The following is a 14893-nucleotide window of genomic DNA, read 5'->3' on the forward strand; positions in this document are numbered from 1 at the left end:
GGTCTACCCCCCTCAACTTAAATCTGAGTATAGGCAATGATTACATTTTTCCTGACTCCTCCAAGTCCCAGACTAGATACTTTTGACACAATTTATGTTTGCCCATTAGTTGTTTCAGCTGGTTCTTATCAAGAGATGGGCAAGCCTTCTCTTTGTCTTCATAGTCCCTCCAAGAGGCAAGGAGAGGCAAGCATCCCAGTTCCTGCTTGAAGGACAGGAATGAAGGCCAGAGAGAGATTCATGAAAATTCTATATAGAATCCAGGCATTCTGGAAACTTGGAAACCTTGCATCTAAGTCTCATGGTTTTAAGTGAAGATGTCCTGTCCTAATCAATGCAGGACTCTGGAACCAGATGAAGCATGAGAGTCAAGGGGCTACTTTGCTTAAAGATGAGACACAGGGAAGAGAGGAGACAACCTTCAGCCCTAGACAGCAGGCAAGGGACCTTGATGTCCCCTACTCACAATGGGTCAGCCAGTGACAACATATGTCTCTGTCTCAGGTGGCCTTAGCCAGGGTTAAAAAAAAAAAAAGCAAATTCAAGGGAATACAGTCTCTGGTTTATGAACCTCTGAAAGGTTGTCACTAGCAGAGGGAGCAGACTGCTCTGTGTTGCCCCAGGGTGTTTAACTAAGATCTATGGGTAAGATTCTCAGGGAGGTAGATATCAGCTAAGCACAAAGATAAGATCAATGACAATATGTGCTGCTTTGTAAAGCAATGAACTCTCTGTTACTAGAATTGCTCATGCAAAATTGTATGAGCACCAATTTAACCCATATCCCTAGCAGTTTTTTCATCTCAAAAGCTTCTTCCTTATGATACTTGTATGGCTGAGTGCTTCCTGACCTTCAGATCTCAGCTCACATGTCCCTTTCTCAGAGAGGCCTTCCTGACAATCCAATTAGAGTACCAACCCAGGCAGTCTTATTTTAATTCTCTACTCAACACTAACTGTCATCTAATACTTATTGTGTTAGTTTGTTACCCCCACACCCCCACCATCCCCTCTAAAATATAAGCTTCATGAGAGCAAGGACCTTCTTTTGTCTGTCTTATTTAATGTTATATCCCCAGAGGCTAGAGCACTGTGTATCTCATTACTAGTGCTCAATAAATACTTGTTGAATGGCTAAGTGAAAAGGCCAAATGACATATGTCAGAAATATTGCCGAAAAGACTTCTACATGCTTCTGCATATATAGTAAATCTTGTACAAGATTTACCAGATTACTTTTTTTTTACACTAGATAAAGATGTACTTTATGTTATAATATTACACAAATCTCTTTAAATATAGATGCAGTCCATGGCTATACCATCCTGAATGTGCCCAATCTTATCTAAATATGGATGCAAAAAGTCTCAATAATATGCTAAAGAAGTAAATCTATTAATATATAAGAAGACTTATACTTCATTACTGAGATGTAACCCAGGGAAGCAGTGTCTTTTTACATCTGAAAGTCAATTAATGTAACACACCATATTAATAGGACAAATTTCAACAACCACAGGATCATCCAAATAGATGCTGAAAATCATTTGAAAAAGTTCAAGCCTCCTTCACAATAAAATGCTCAATAAACAGTAAACAGAAGAGAACTTTCTGAACTTACTTTAAAATATGGATGAAAAACCCACAGCTAACATCAGAAAAAGAAGTTTCCCATAAGAAAAAAAAAAAAGAATATGTATATAGTGGATAAGGATATCCAGTACCTGCCAAATAAGAAAAGTAAAAACTTCAATAATTAGCAAAGACTCATTTCTCAATGACCCATTAATGATAGAACAATTAAACAACTATAAAAAAATTACACTTACCTATAAATTACAAATGTATTTCAAGTTACCCATAGATTTAACGCTTTATAGTGAATAGAAAAAATTTAAATGCCTTTTAAAAAATTACCTGTTAAACTCATGTACTATTGCTTTAAAAGTCTCACTGCAAAACTTACTTGCAAAAGCAGTGAAAATCTAGTCTAGATATCCTCTTTAATGAGCTACCGATAAACACAATAAATAACTCATATACCATTTCATTCATGTTTTGAATTTTCTTAACCACTGTACAATAATTAGTTTGCATCAGGCTTTCCATATTACTTACATTTATGGGATTTCATTCCAATAGATGTTGTGTGATCTTTAATATAATTAAAATAGAATACTTTTTTTGTATTTTCCATATTACTATGCATAGTTGCATAGTACTGGGTGCATTCTTATATTTATAAGGTCCATCTCCAGTGTGCATTATCATGTGTCTATGAGTAAATATGAAAAAAAATGAAGGCATTCCCACATTTTGGACATTTATAGAGTTTTCCTCCACAATGAGTTATTTTACGTCATCCAATAGAACTGGAAGAATTAAAGGTTTCATAATATTTCTAACTCTCATAAGGTTTTTTCTTCAGAGTCCTTTCACATTTTCGAAGCACATTTCTTCTAGTCTCTTCTAGTCATAGAGTTTTTTCTTCAGTTTGTTTTGTTTAATATCTTTGAAAGAAATCAAGAAAATTAAACGCTTTCCTGAATTTCTTCCATTCACAAGGCTTCACTTTATTGAGTTCTTACATTTGAGAATCACCAGTATGTCTGAAGGCTTTAACCATAATTTTTTATAGGTTTATAGAACTTTCATAGGGCTTATTTCTGGTATGACTTCTTTCATGGTTATAAAGATGGCTAGAACAACTGAAGGCTTTCCCACATTTTTTATATCCACAGGGTTTCTCTCCACTATGAATTATTTTATGTCTATAAACGTAAGTGGAATGACTGAAGGCTTTCCCACATCCCTTACATTCACAGAATTTCTCTTCACGGTGAATTATTTCATGTCTATAAAGGTTCCTAGGATGACTAAAGGCTTTGGTTTATTTCTGGCATTAGTTCTTTCATGGTTATAAAGATGTCTGGAACCACTGAAGGCTTTTCCACATTTTTTATATTCACAGGGTTTCTCTCCACTACAAGTTCTTTTATGTCTATAAAAGTAACTGGAATGACTGAGGTCTTTACCACTTGTCTCATATTCATAGGATTTGTCTCCATGATGAGTTCCTTCATGTCTTTGAATAAAATTCTCAATAAACAATGAACAGAAGAGAATGACTGAAGGATTTACCACAATGCTTCCATTAATAGGGTTTCTCTCCAGGATGAGATTTTTCATTGTTATTAAGATAAATAAATATACAAAGGATTTACAACATTTCTTACACTCACAGGGCTTTTCTCCAGAATGAATATTTTTCCTGTCTTTTATTTTTTTAAAAAAGGAAAAGACAAATTATTTCCCACATTTCTTATATTCACTGGGCTTTGCTCCAGTGTAAGTTCTTTTATGTATTGGACAGGAAATAGAAAAACTGAAGAATTTACAATGCTGTTTACATTCATAGGGCTTATCTGCAATGGGAGTTCTCTACTGTATTTGAAATAAACTGGAAAAATCGAAAGCTTTCTCACATAATGTACATTTGTAAGATTCATTTACAATGGGAGTTACTATGTGTCTTTGAATACTTGTGAGATAAATGAAGGCCTTCTGACACTGTCTAGATTTAGATGGCTTCTCTCCACATTCTACACACTCAGTTTGTGTTCAGAGTGAGATATAATGTGCCTATGAAGGGATGAGTGATATATGAACATGTTTCAACACACTGCATTCATGTGGTTTTACTCCAGTGCTGTTTTTTTGTTCAGAGTAAGATTTGGAATCTGGGTGAAGGTTTATCTTGGCTGACTACATTATTTAATTTTACCTAGTCTCTTTATCATATGATTTCTGAAAAAATGACTACTACATCAGTAATGTTTGTCTAATTAATGATTTTCTATTTATTAAATGGTCTTGACCTTAGATTGCTACCAATATCAGAAAATTATAGGTTTTCTGCCCTGACTAAAGTGTTTGAAAGTCAATGAATTGATTACACTGCCATAGACCTCCCTCCATCATAGCTGTTATCAAATATTTATATGTGCAGTTTCTTAGCACTGTTTCCAAGTGAACTATTTTGCAACACTGAGCATTTATGTTACATGGAAATATATATGTTTGGTCAACATTTTTATAAATAAATTATTTAAAGTTTGCTTATTTTTTTGGTTTGCTTGAAGTTAAAAGACTGTGACATGCTGAGATTCCCTTATGGAATAACACTTTCTCTTGTGAGTGAAATTACCTTAAATCTCTGAAAGAATTTTTTGTACTGATTTTCAGTATGTTGGTGTCTCCATTGATTTCCTATATAACCCAAGTTCTTTAAGATTTGTTGCATCCCATCTTTATGTAGATTCTTCCAGGAAGGAGCCAGGAAAGGCCACTCTTCCCTGATAAAGGTCACAACCACATCTTCTAAGGCCACTGAGTCCATTTCCTGATTTCTTGGGTGTGCCAGCACCCTTTCTGCAGATTTCCAGTACCTGCAGGTCACAAGGCTTACAGAGGTTGTGATGAAGCCACCTTGGGATTCCAGGAGCTGAGGAGAAAGAGCAATAGAGATGGGACCCTGATCTCATGGCATGGAAACAAAGGTCTCCCAAGATTGTGGAAGGCAGTTCCATTTTATCTGGATGCATACCTGATTGGACCTACTAGATTACTTTCTTTAACTTTTATTTTAGGTTTAGGGCTATGTGTTCAGGTTTGTTATATAAGTAAAACTGCGTCATGGGGATTTGGTGTACAGATTATTTTATCACCCAGGTACTAAGCATAATACGCATTAGTCATTTTTCCTAATCCTGTCCCTCCTTTCATCCTCATCCCTCAAGTAGACCCCTGTGTCTGTTGTTCCCCTCTATGTGTCCACGTGTTCTCATCATTTAGCTCCCACTTATAAGTGAGAACATGTGATATTCCATTTTCTGTTCCTACATTAGTTTGCTAAGGATAATAGCCTCCAGCTCTTTTCAGGTTCTTGCAAAGAAAATTATCTTGTTCATTTTTATGGTTGCATAGCATACCATGGTGTATATATATCACAGTTTCTTTATCCAGCCTACCATGAATGAAGATTTAGGTTGATTCCATGTCTTTGCTGTTGTGAATAGTACTGCAATGAACATACACATACATTTGTCTTTATGGTAGAACAATTAATATTCTTTTGGGTATATACCTAACTTTTTAATGTTTTTGCAGTTTCAAACACAAAGATATCAGAGCTTGTGACACATGTGACACAACTCTATGGATCCCAGAGTTGTTCTTGAGAAGTGATTCTCAAAGTACAGTCCCCAAGCCAGGCACATCAGCATTATCTGGGAACTTGTTAGAAATGTAAATCCTTGAGCTTCAACCAGATAGACTGCACCTAGACCAACTGAATTATAAAATTCTTGTGGAGGGGCCCAGAAATGTGTGTTTAAATATGCTCTTCAGGTAATTCTGATGCATGGTCAAGTTTGAGAATCACTACTCTAGGGAGAGCAGTAGTTGGCTCCCCATGGTAGCCCAACACACAGCAATAGGCAGGGCACATTCCTACTTCCATGGCTTTAACTGACACCTTTCTATATCTTGCCAAGACCGTCTCCCAGGCGCTTGGTATCACCTTACATGCAAATTGTCGAAATCAGAACTTACAGAATTTTCCCCATACCTGACTTGTTTCCCTTGAGCCAAATTTTGTCCTTTGCACAGAATCCCTCAGACTCAAAATCCTGAGTCCTTCTGTTTCCCTCTCTCTTTCAAATAGTTGCCAAATCTTGTTGATTCTTTTGGACAGCATCTTTTGCATTTATCTTTATTTTTCATCTCCACTGTTTTCCCCTTTCCATTTCTTCCCCTTCCCAGCCTGGTCCTTCATGGCCCATCTCAGCTGGACTAGCTCCTAGCTGATCTTTCTGCCTCCAGCTTCCCCTGGGAGTCAAAAATGGCCTTTAGAGCTTTGTTCACAGGAGCTTCCACTCTAGGCATAAAATACCCTTTACCTTTCTTACCATGAAGTGTGGCAATGTTGTTCAGAATAAAAAAGGATGGATTCTTGCAGGTAGGCTGCTTGAGTTCAAATACTGATGTCACCTTGTATTAGTCCATTTTCACACTGCTATAAAGAAATACCCAAGATTGAGTAATTTAGAAAGAAAAGAGGTTTAATTGACTCACAATTCCACATGGTTGGGGATGCCTCAGGAAACCTACAATCAGTGTGGAAGGCAAAGGGGAAGCAAGGCACCTCTTACATGGTGACAGAGAAGAAAGAAGGGGAAAACTGCCAAACACTTTTAAAACCATCAGATCTTGGAAGAATTCCTTCACTATGATGAGAACAGCACTGGGTAAACTGCCCCATGATCCAATCACCTCCCACCAGGTTCCTCCCTCAACATGTGGGGATTGTAATTCAGGATGATATTTGGGTGGGGACACAGAGCCAAACCATATATGCACCCCTGGTCCCTCCCAAATGTTGTGCTTTTTACTTTTCAAAACCAATCATGCCTTCCCCACAGTTCCCCAAAATCTTAACTCATTATCACATGAATTCAAAAGTAAAAGTTCAAAGTCTCATCTGAGGCAAGGCAAGTCCCTCTCACCTATGAGCGTAAAATCAAAAGCCAGTTTGTTACTTGCAAGATACAATGTGGGTACAGGCATTTGGTAAATGTTCCCATTCCAAGTGGGAGAAATTGATCAAAACAAAGGGGCCACAGGCCCCATGCAAGTCCAAAGCCCGGCTGGACAGTCATTAAATCTTAAAGCTCCAAAATCTCCTTTCACTCCATGTCTCACATCCAGGGCATGCTGATGCAAGGGGTGGACCCCCAAGGCCTTGGGCAGCACTGCAGAGTACAGCCCTCTTGGATGCTTTCACTGGCTGGCATTGAGGGCCTGGAGCTTTTCAGGTGCACAATGCAAGCTGTCAGTGGACCTACGTTTTTGGGGGCTGGAGGATGATGGCCCTCTTCTCACAGCTCCTCTAGTCAGTGCTTCAGTGGAGACTCTGTGTGGGGAACCCAGCCCCACATTTTCCTCCCATACTGCCCCAGTAGAGATTCTTCACGAGGACTCCACCCCTGCAGCAGACTTCTATCTGACATCCAGACATTTTCATACATCCTCTGAAATCTAGGCGGAGGTTACCACAGCTCAACTTTATCTTCTGCATACCGGCAGGCACAACACCATGTGAAAGGTACCAAGGATTGTGGCTTGCACCTCTGAAGCCATGGCCGGAGCTGTACCTTTGCCCCTTTTAGCCATAGCTGGAGCTGGGGCAGCTGTGATGCAGGGCACCAAGTCCCAAGGATGCACAGACCAGTGGGGTCCTGAGCCTGGCCCACAAAACTGATTCTTCTTTCTAGACCTCTAGGCCTGTGATGCGAGGGACAGCAGTGAAGATCTCTGATATGCTCTGGAGACATTTTCCTCATTGTGTTGGTGATTAACTCAGCTCTTTCGGTACTTACGCAAATTTCTGCAGCTGGCTTGAATTCCTCTCCAGAAAATGGGTTATTTTCTACCACATTGTCAGGCTGCAAATTTTCCAAAACTTTACTCTCTGCTTCTCTTTTAAGCATAAGTTCCAATTTCAAATCATCTTTTGTTGTGAATGCATATAACTGAATGCCTTCAGAATAAGCCAAGTCACCTCTTGAATGCTTTGCTGCTTAGAAATTTCTTCCACCAGATAACCTAAATCATCTCTCTCAAGTAAAAAGTTCCACAGATCTCTAGGGCAGGGGCAAAAATGATGCCAGTCTTTTTTCTAAAGCATAGCAAAAATGACTTTTACTCCAGTTCCCAATAAGTTTCTCATCTCCATCTGAGACCATGTCAGTCTGGACTTCATTGTCCATATCATTATCAGCATGTTGGTCAAAACTATTCAACAGTCTCTAGGAAGTTCCAAACTTCCTCACATCTTCCTGTCTTGTTCTGAGCCCTCCAAACTGTTCCAAACTCTTCCTGTTGCTTCATATTTTCAGGTTACTTTTATTGCAGTACTCCACTATCCTGGTACCAATTCTCTGTATTAGTCCATTTTCACACTATTATAAAGAAGACTGGGTAATATATAAAAAGTCAATTAACTGTGAGTTAATTGACTCACAGTTCCATGTGGCTGGAGAGGTTACAGGAAATCTACAATCATTGTAGAAAGTGAAGGGAAAGCAAGGCACTTCTTACAATGTGGCAAGAGAGCAAGAGAGAGAGTGGGGAACTGCCAAACACTTTTAAAGTCATCAGATCTCCTGAGGACTCCCTCACTATCATGAGAATAGCATGGGAGAAACTGCACTTATGATCCAATCAGTTCCCACCAGGTCCCTCCCTTGACACATAGGGATTGCCATTCAGGATGAGATGTGGGTAAGGGTACAGAGCCAAACCATATCACACCTCTTCCTAGATGTGTGATCTTGGCATGACCTCTGACAACTCTATGACTCTTACTTCTCATCTGAAAAATGGGGATCATGGTCAGAGTTCCTAATTTATGGGATTGTGGTGAGAATTAAATGTATATAAAGTACTTAGAATGATGCCTAGTTCAAGGTAAGTTCTATATATGTGTTTGTTATTGTTATTAGTAGTAGTCTTAATAACTAATTTTGAAACCCAAATCAATTCCTACCTTTTCTTCAAAGCCTGCCTTGACTTCCAGAAGAAATTTCTCTTTCTTTTGTTTTTCCTGTAACATTTAATCTCAGTGATAGAGCCAGGTGGAACATTAAGGCCCAGAGAGGGGTTAGGACTTATCCAAGGTCAACCTAAATCACTAGTAGTTAAGACGAAGGCTCCCTGACTCCACAACATTCTCAGATGCTTCTGGATCTGGATCCTTCATTTCAATTCCTTTTAATCTTATGTGTCCAGAAAAAATAAAAATAGCAGAGGCCCCAGAATAATCAGAAAACACATATGTTAAAATAGCCTTTAGGATACCTTTAGTCTTCTTGGTCAGAAGAATGTAAGTACAGGGGGTTGTTGGTATTGAGAAAAAGACGAAGTGTAAGGAATGTGAGCACTTAAATGTGTAAAGGTGTAATCCAGCTCTGTTTACACTCAGGCTAGGGCATACACATTGTTTCCATTCGGAAATCCCAACTTTCACCAGGTAGATGGCAGGGAGATGGCCATTTTTCAAGGAGGCTGAGACCCTGTCATCAGTGTGGAAATACAGGGGAAAGGGGGAGAAAAATGGGTGGACTAAAACAGGTGGCTATGTGTATTTAATTTAATGGATGTCAGTATGATTTGAGAGCTCTGAGGCATTGGGCTAGGCACTGAAAAAGAAATGCATAAAGATGACTAATAATTGGCTTGGCTCTATGACATGACAGTCTTCTTCCAGCTTCCTTGACAGGCTGGAGAAGCCCTTAAAATGCTAGCAGGGCTAGTTCTGACAAGCTTCTGCAGGACCTAAAAAGAGATTTGGAAGAATTGTGGCTTTCCAGACAGCAGCCTTTCTGGCAAGCAGGACTCAGTCTGGACTGTTAGAGATTGGGATACTCTGGGTTTAGTGTCCATAGGCCCAGCTGCCCAAGAAGGCAAGCTCCCCTCACAGAATGAAACACCTAAGGAAACTGAGGACAAGGTAGCAAAGTAGATGTTATAGTTTGAATGTTTGTCCCCCTAAAGCTCATACTGAAATTTGATCCCAACTGCTGGAGATGGTGCCAAATGGAAGGTGTTTGAGTCATGGAAGCAGATAGCTCACTAATAGATTAATGCACTCCCTTTGAAGAGGGGTGGGGAAGGTGAGTAAATTCTTGCCTTATTAGTTCTTGGGAGAGCTGGTTGTTAAAAACAGTCTGGCACTCCCGCCCCTTTTCATGTGATCTCTGCAAGTGTCAGCTTCCCTTTACCATCTGCCATAATTGGAAGCAGCTTGTGGCCCTCATTAGATGCCCAATCTCAAAGTCTTCCAGACATTGGAATCATTAGCCTAATAAATATTTTTTCTTTGTAAATTACCCAGCTTCAGATATTTCTTTATAGCAATACTAAACAGACTAAGATGTAAGGTTTACCAGGCACGAAAAAAAAGTCAAGGAGAGGATGAGATGGGATCACAGAATCTTAGAACTGAAAGGCTTTCTCCTTCTCCATTGCTCAGACAAGAAACAGTGGTCCCAAAAAAGGAAGCAAGGAGCCCAAGGTCACACAGTAAGATGCAGATATCAGATTGAGGCCTAGGGATCTTAATTTCCAATATAGTCACTGTTTTCTTTTTTACTAATTTTCTGAGACATGTAATTGATATCAAGTTGCCTATTTAGCTCTATTATGACCCTTAAAAATGGAGATTGAATACATTTTTTTTTTTTTTTTTTTTTTTTGAGACGGAGTTTCGCTCTTGTTACCCAGGCTGGAGTGCAATGGCGCAATCTCGGCTCACCGCAACCTCCGCCTCCTGGGTTCAGGCAATTCTCCCGCCTCAGCCTCCTGAGTAGCTGGGATTACAGGCACGCGCCACCGTGCCCAGCTAATTTTTTGTAATTTTTAGTAGAGACGGGGTTTCACCATGTTGACCAGGATGGTCTCGATCTGTTGACCTCGTGATCCACCCGCCTCGGCCTCCCAACGTGCTGGGATTACAGGTGAATACATTTTTTAAAATTTGAATATAGCTCCTGTCTTTTAAGATAATGTGGTGAAATTTGATCCACAGTTTGAGGTTGAGAGAGACTCAATGTACAGAACACTCATGGTATTAATGTTGTCCCCCAACCCATATTCTTTCTCTCTCCCAGAATGGCTATGACAATAAATAAAATAATATTAGTGAAAAATTCCATCCCCATAACACACACTTATCCTCTGATTTCTGTAAAATAAATAACAAATGTTTATTGAGTACAGTGTCTGTCACAGGGATTGCTCTGAATTCTTTACATTTATTGATTACAGCAATGTATTCATTACAGTAACCCTTTAAGGCAGTTGCTGTTATTATCATCCCAACATTAAGGCAGGTACTGTAATTATCACCTCAAATTTAGGGATGACAAATTCAGGCACAGTTATGTGACTTACCCAATGTCACATTCCTAGTAAGTAGCACAGCAGGATTTGAACTTGCTAAGGCCAGGTGGGTTTGCACTTATAAGCACCAGCCTGTAAGAGCAGCTATTGCACAATTTTCTACAGTAGTATAGAATTCATGGATAGAAGGTAGCCCAAAACAGATCAGAAGACAGGTGAGTAATGGAGAGAAGGAAGGAGGCAACTAAGCTATAGTGTGCCTACTGTGCACCAAGCACCAGGTTTTGAATTTTCTGAAGCTGGACTTTAGCCTTGGGTCTGTCCTGGATGCAAAGCCAGCACTGAACTGAACTGCTCTGATCTGAAGCCAGTTTGGTCCAAGCCTGGCCACTGGAACAATAGCCATTCCAGATGACATTTATTGAGCACTTCCTGTTGACAGGCAAAAAGCTAATCACCTTCCGTATGTTAGTTCATAATGCCTTACAACAATCTTATGAGGAAAGTATGATCATTTACATCAGTTTGCACAAAAGGAAAACACTAGTCACAGGGACTTCAGTGAGTCTTTTATTATGGGGAGGGGATTGTTTGGTAGCAAGTAGCAGTAGAGTTTCCCTGAGTGAAAGTCATCCTGTCCATCAACTAAGGATCTGGGGCTGAGAAGAAGGTAAAAATGGAGGATGCCCCTAACAACTACTGTGTGTTTGCTTTTTTATATCACTTTCCTCTGACATTGACAGTGAACCATTGCTGTCTCCCAGGAGCAGATCCTCTCTCTGTCCTTACAGAATTAGTGGTGTGTGTCCTTCTCTTGAGTCAGGCTGAACACCCCACTGCCTGAGCCTAATAGCAAGAGGTTGTGACATGCCTATCCCTGTAGTCTTACTAACCTATGGTCCCCTTCTCATTTCCCTGGGCACCCATAAGTGCTACAGGTTGTATTTCTTACCATCAGTAAAAGTAGACTTTTGATGAGCCTAAGATTTTCCACCAGGATGAACAGCAGGATAAAGGGGACAGAAGACAGAAAACAATAACAGTATTTAGAATGTTATGTAGTGAAAGTCACTGTTTAAAAAAAGAAGGAACACTGAAAGGAAAGTCAAGAGCCTGAGGCTGCATTCCAATATTTGTTGGGAGAGTATGTCCATAATAACTACCTACCATTTCATGAGGGCTCATGGTGTGTCTGTCACTGCAGTAGCAGCGTTTCCTAAATTACATCACTCAGTCCTCACAACTGCTTTACAAAGCAAGGATTGTTAATGTGACCCCCATTTTACAGAAAATAAAAATGAAGCTCAAAAGATGACACAACTTGTCTAGGGCCACATAGTTAAGAAATAGGCAGAACTGAGTTTCAAACCTGAACAGTATGACTCCAGAATTTATTGTGCTAAACCACCCCCACTTCTCATTGCAGTTGTGGACTTCAACTTTCCTACTTGGAAAATGAAACGAAGCTCCAGCTCTGAAATTTTGTAACTTTATTTAAACCTTAGAAAAGATGCCTGAGGGAGCAGTCTTGAAAGCTACAGATGATCTTCTGTTTTCTTGGGCATAGTTGAATGATGAGCCAAAGAAAGACAGAGGCGGGAAGCCTGGCAGAATGTTGCCTCTTTGGACCTATTCCCACCTGAGGAGCTTGAGATTTATTAAACACTAGCATATTTGTGTCCATGGTCCCTTTCTTATGTCTCCTCCTACCCCAACAGGTCCACTTAGGAAGCAGAATGAGCAAAGCCACCTGGCAGGTTTGACTGGCCCCAAGACAAAAGTCAACCTGTCTAGCCAGGTAAGCCCCCCAACCTAGCTGAGTGCACAGGAGGACTTTGTCTCTTCCCCTCCCCTGAGTCACAATGGGAGGAGTAAGAAAGAGTTGTCTGAACACCAATTTTCATAGCAAAGGCTTTTAAGAAGAAAACTGAGGTCAGATGCAGTTGTTTGGTTTCAATATTAAAGTTTCTAGCATTTTCTGAGCACATTATATTTTCGATGTGATTCTCTATACATTGTCTCTTTGCTTCCTCACAGTAAACCTAGGAGCTAAGAAGGGAGGGAGGAAGAACACACCACATTCATTTTATTGATAGATGAGGAAACTGACATCCAGAGAAAGAAAGAGCAATGCAAGCCAAGGAGAGCAAGAAAGTCAGAATTTTGCCCTACCTGCTAGGTGGGCAGTAGACAGGCACTTCTACAATGCAGGGCTAGGGGATTCCATCCCAGGATCCAGGAAAGACATTCCCTGATTCCTGAGCAAGATGCTGGGAGGCTATAGAGCAACTTAATCTGTGTGGTGCCTGCCATAGGTTCAGCTAGCCAGAGAGGAATCAACATGAGACCATCCACACTGTCTTCTGGCCAAGCTTAGAAAGGCTCAGAAAGGATTGATATGGCAGCATCAGGACCTGAAACTTCATCATCCAGTTGTTGAAACTTGGTTCAGATTTTACTTTCAGATAAAAAATTACTAATTCATCAAAATGGCATAGTGGAACTAGGGAACCAAGCTTGAATAGGGAGTCAGGAGATACAGGGGACTCAGCAGCTCAGCTTCCTTTGTGATTTGCTTAAGTGCTATCCCGGTTTGGAGCCTGAGTTCCTCCATTTGTTACATGAGGAGGTTGGACTCCTTTGTTATTTAAATTCCCTCTAGTACAGGTTCTTTTTTTTTTTTTAATACTTTAAGTTCTGGGATACATGTGCAGAACGTGCAGGTTTGTTACATAGGTATACACATGCCATGGTGGTTTGCTGCACCCATCAACCCATCATCTACATTAGGTATTCCTCCTAAGGCTATCCCTCCCCTAGACCCCCTCCACCTGACAGGCCTCAGTGTGTGATGTTCCTCTTCTTGCGTCCATGTGTTCTCATTGTTCAACACCCACTTAAGAGTGAGAACCTGCAGTGTTTGGTTTTCTGTTTGTATGTTAGTTTGCTGAGAATGATGGTTTCCAGCTTCATCCATGTCCCTGCAAAGGACATTAACTCATCCTTTTTCATAGCTGCATAGTATTCCGTGGTGTATATGTGCCACATTTTCTTTATCCAGTCTATCATTGATGGGCATTTGGGTTGGTTCCAAGTATTTGCTATTGTGAACAGTGCTGCAATAAACATACATGTGCATGAGTCTATATATTAGAATGATTTATAACCCTTTGGGTATATACCCAGTAATAAGATTGCTTGGTTAAATGCTATTTCTAGTTCTAGATCCTTGAGGAATTGCCACACTGTCTTCCCCAATGGTTGAACTAATTTATGTTCCCATCAACAGTGTAAAAGCATTCCTATTCCTCCACATCCTCTCCAGCATCTGTTGTTTCCTGACTTTTTAATGATTGCCATTCTAACTGGTGTGAGATGGTATCTCATAGTGATTTTGATTTGCATTTCTCTAATGACCAGTGATGATGAACTTTTTTTCATGTTTGTTGGCCACATAAATGTCTTCTTTTGAGAAGTGTCTGTTCATATCCTTTGCCCACTTTTTGATGGGGTTGTTAGTTTTTTTCTTGTAAATGTGTTTAAGTTCCTTGTAGATTCTGGATATTAACCCTTTGTCAGATGGATAGATTGCAAAAATTTTCTCCCATTCTGCTAGTACAGGGGAGAAATTTTTTTAGCCTGAGGTCCTAATTTAAAATTCAGGAGTTAATTTGAATGGAGAAATCATAATGTCTTTATTTTCACTAAGCTATGACTGAAATTTGCCATTTGCATCAGTGATGAATGTTGGTGCCAAACTGCAATAGTATTAGAAGTAGAGATCTTTTTGTATCATATAACAGTTTTGGTAAAAATACTAATGTATTATTAAAGCTTATAACCGCTGTGTAATTGTGTTACTTACTAGGCTAATGAGTCAATAATAATAGACATATATTACTGCATTATAGATTTTAACCATTTCATTGAT

Source organism: Callithrix jacchus, chromosome X (genome assembly GCF_049354715.1).
Source record: "Callithrix jacchus isolate 240 chromosome X, calJac240_pri, whole genome shotgun sequence".
Classification (NCBI taxonomy): Eukaryota; Metazoa; Chordata; class Mammalia; order Primates; family Cebidae; genus Callithrix; species Callithrix jacchus.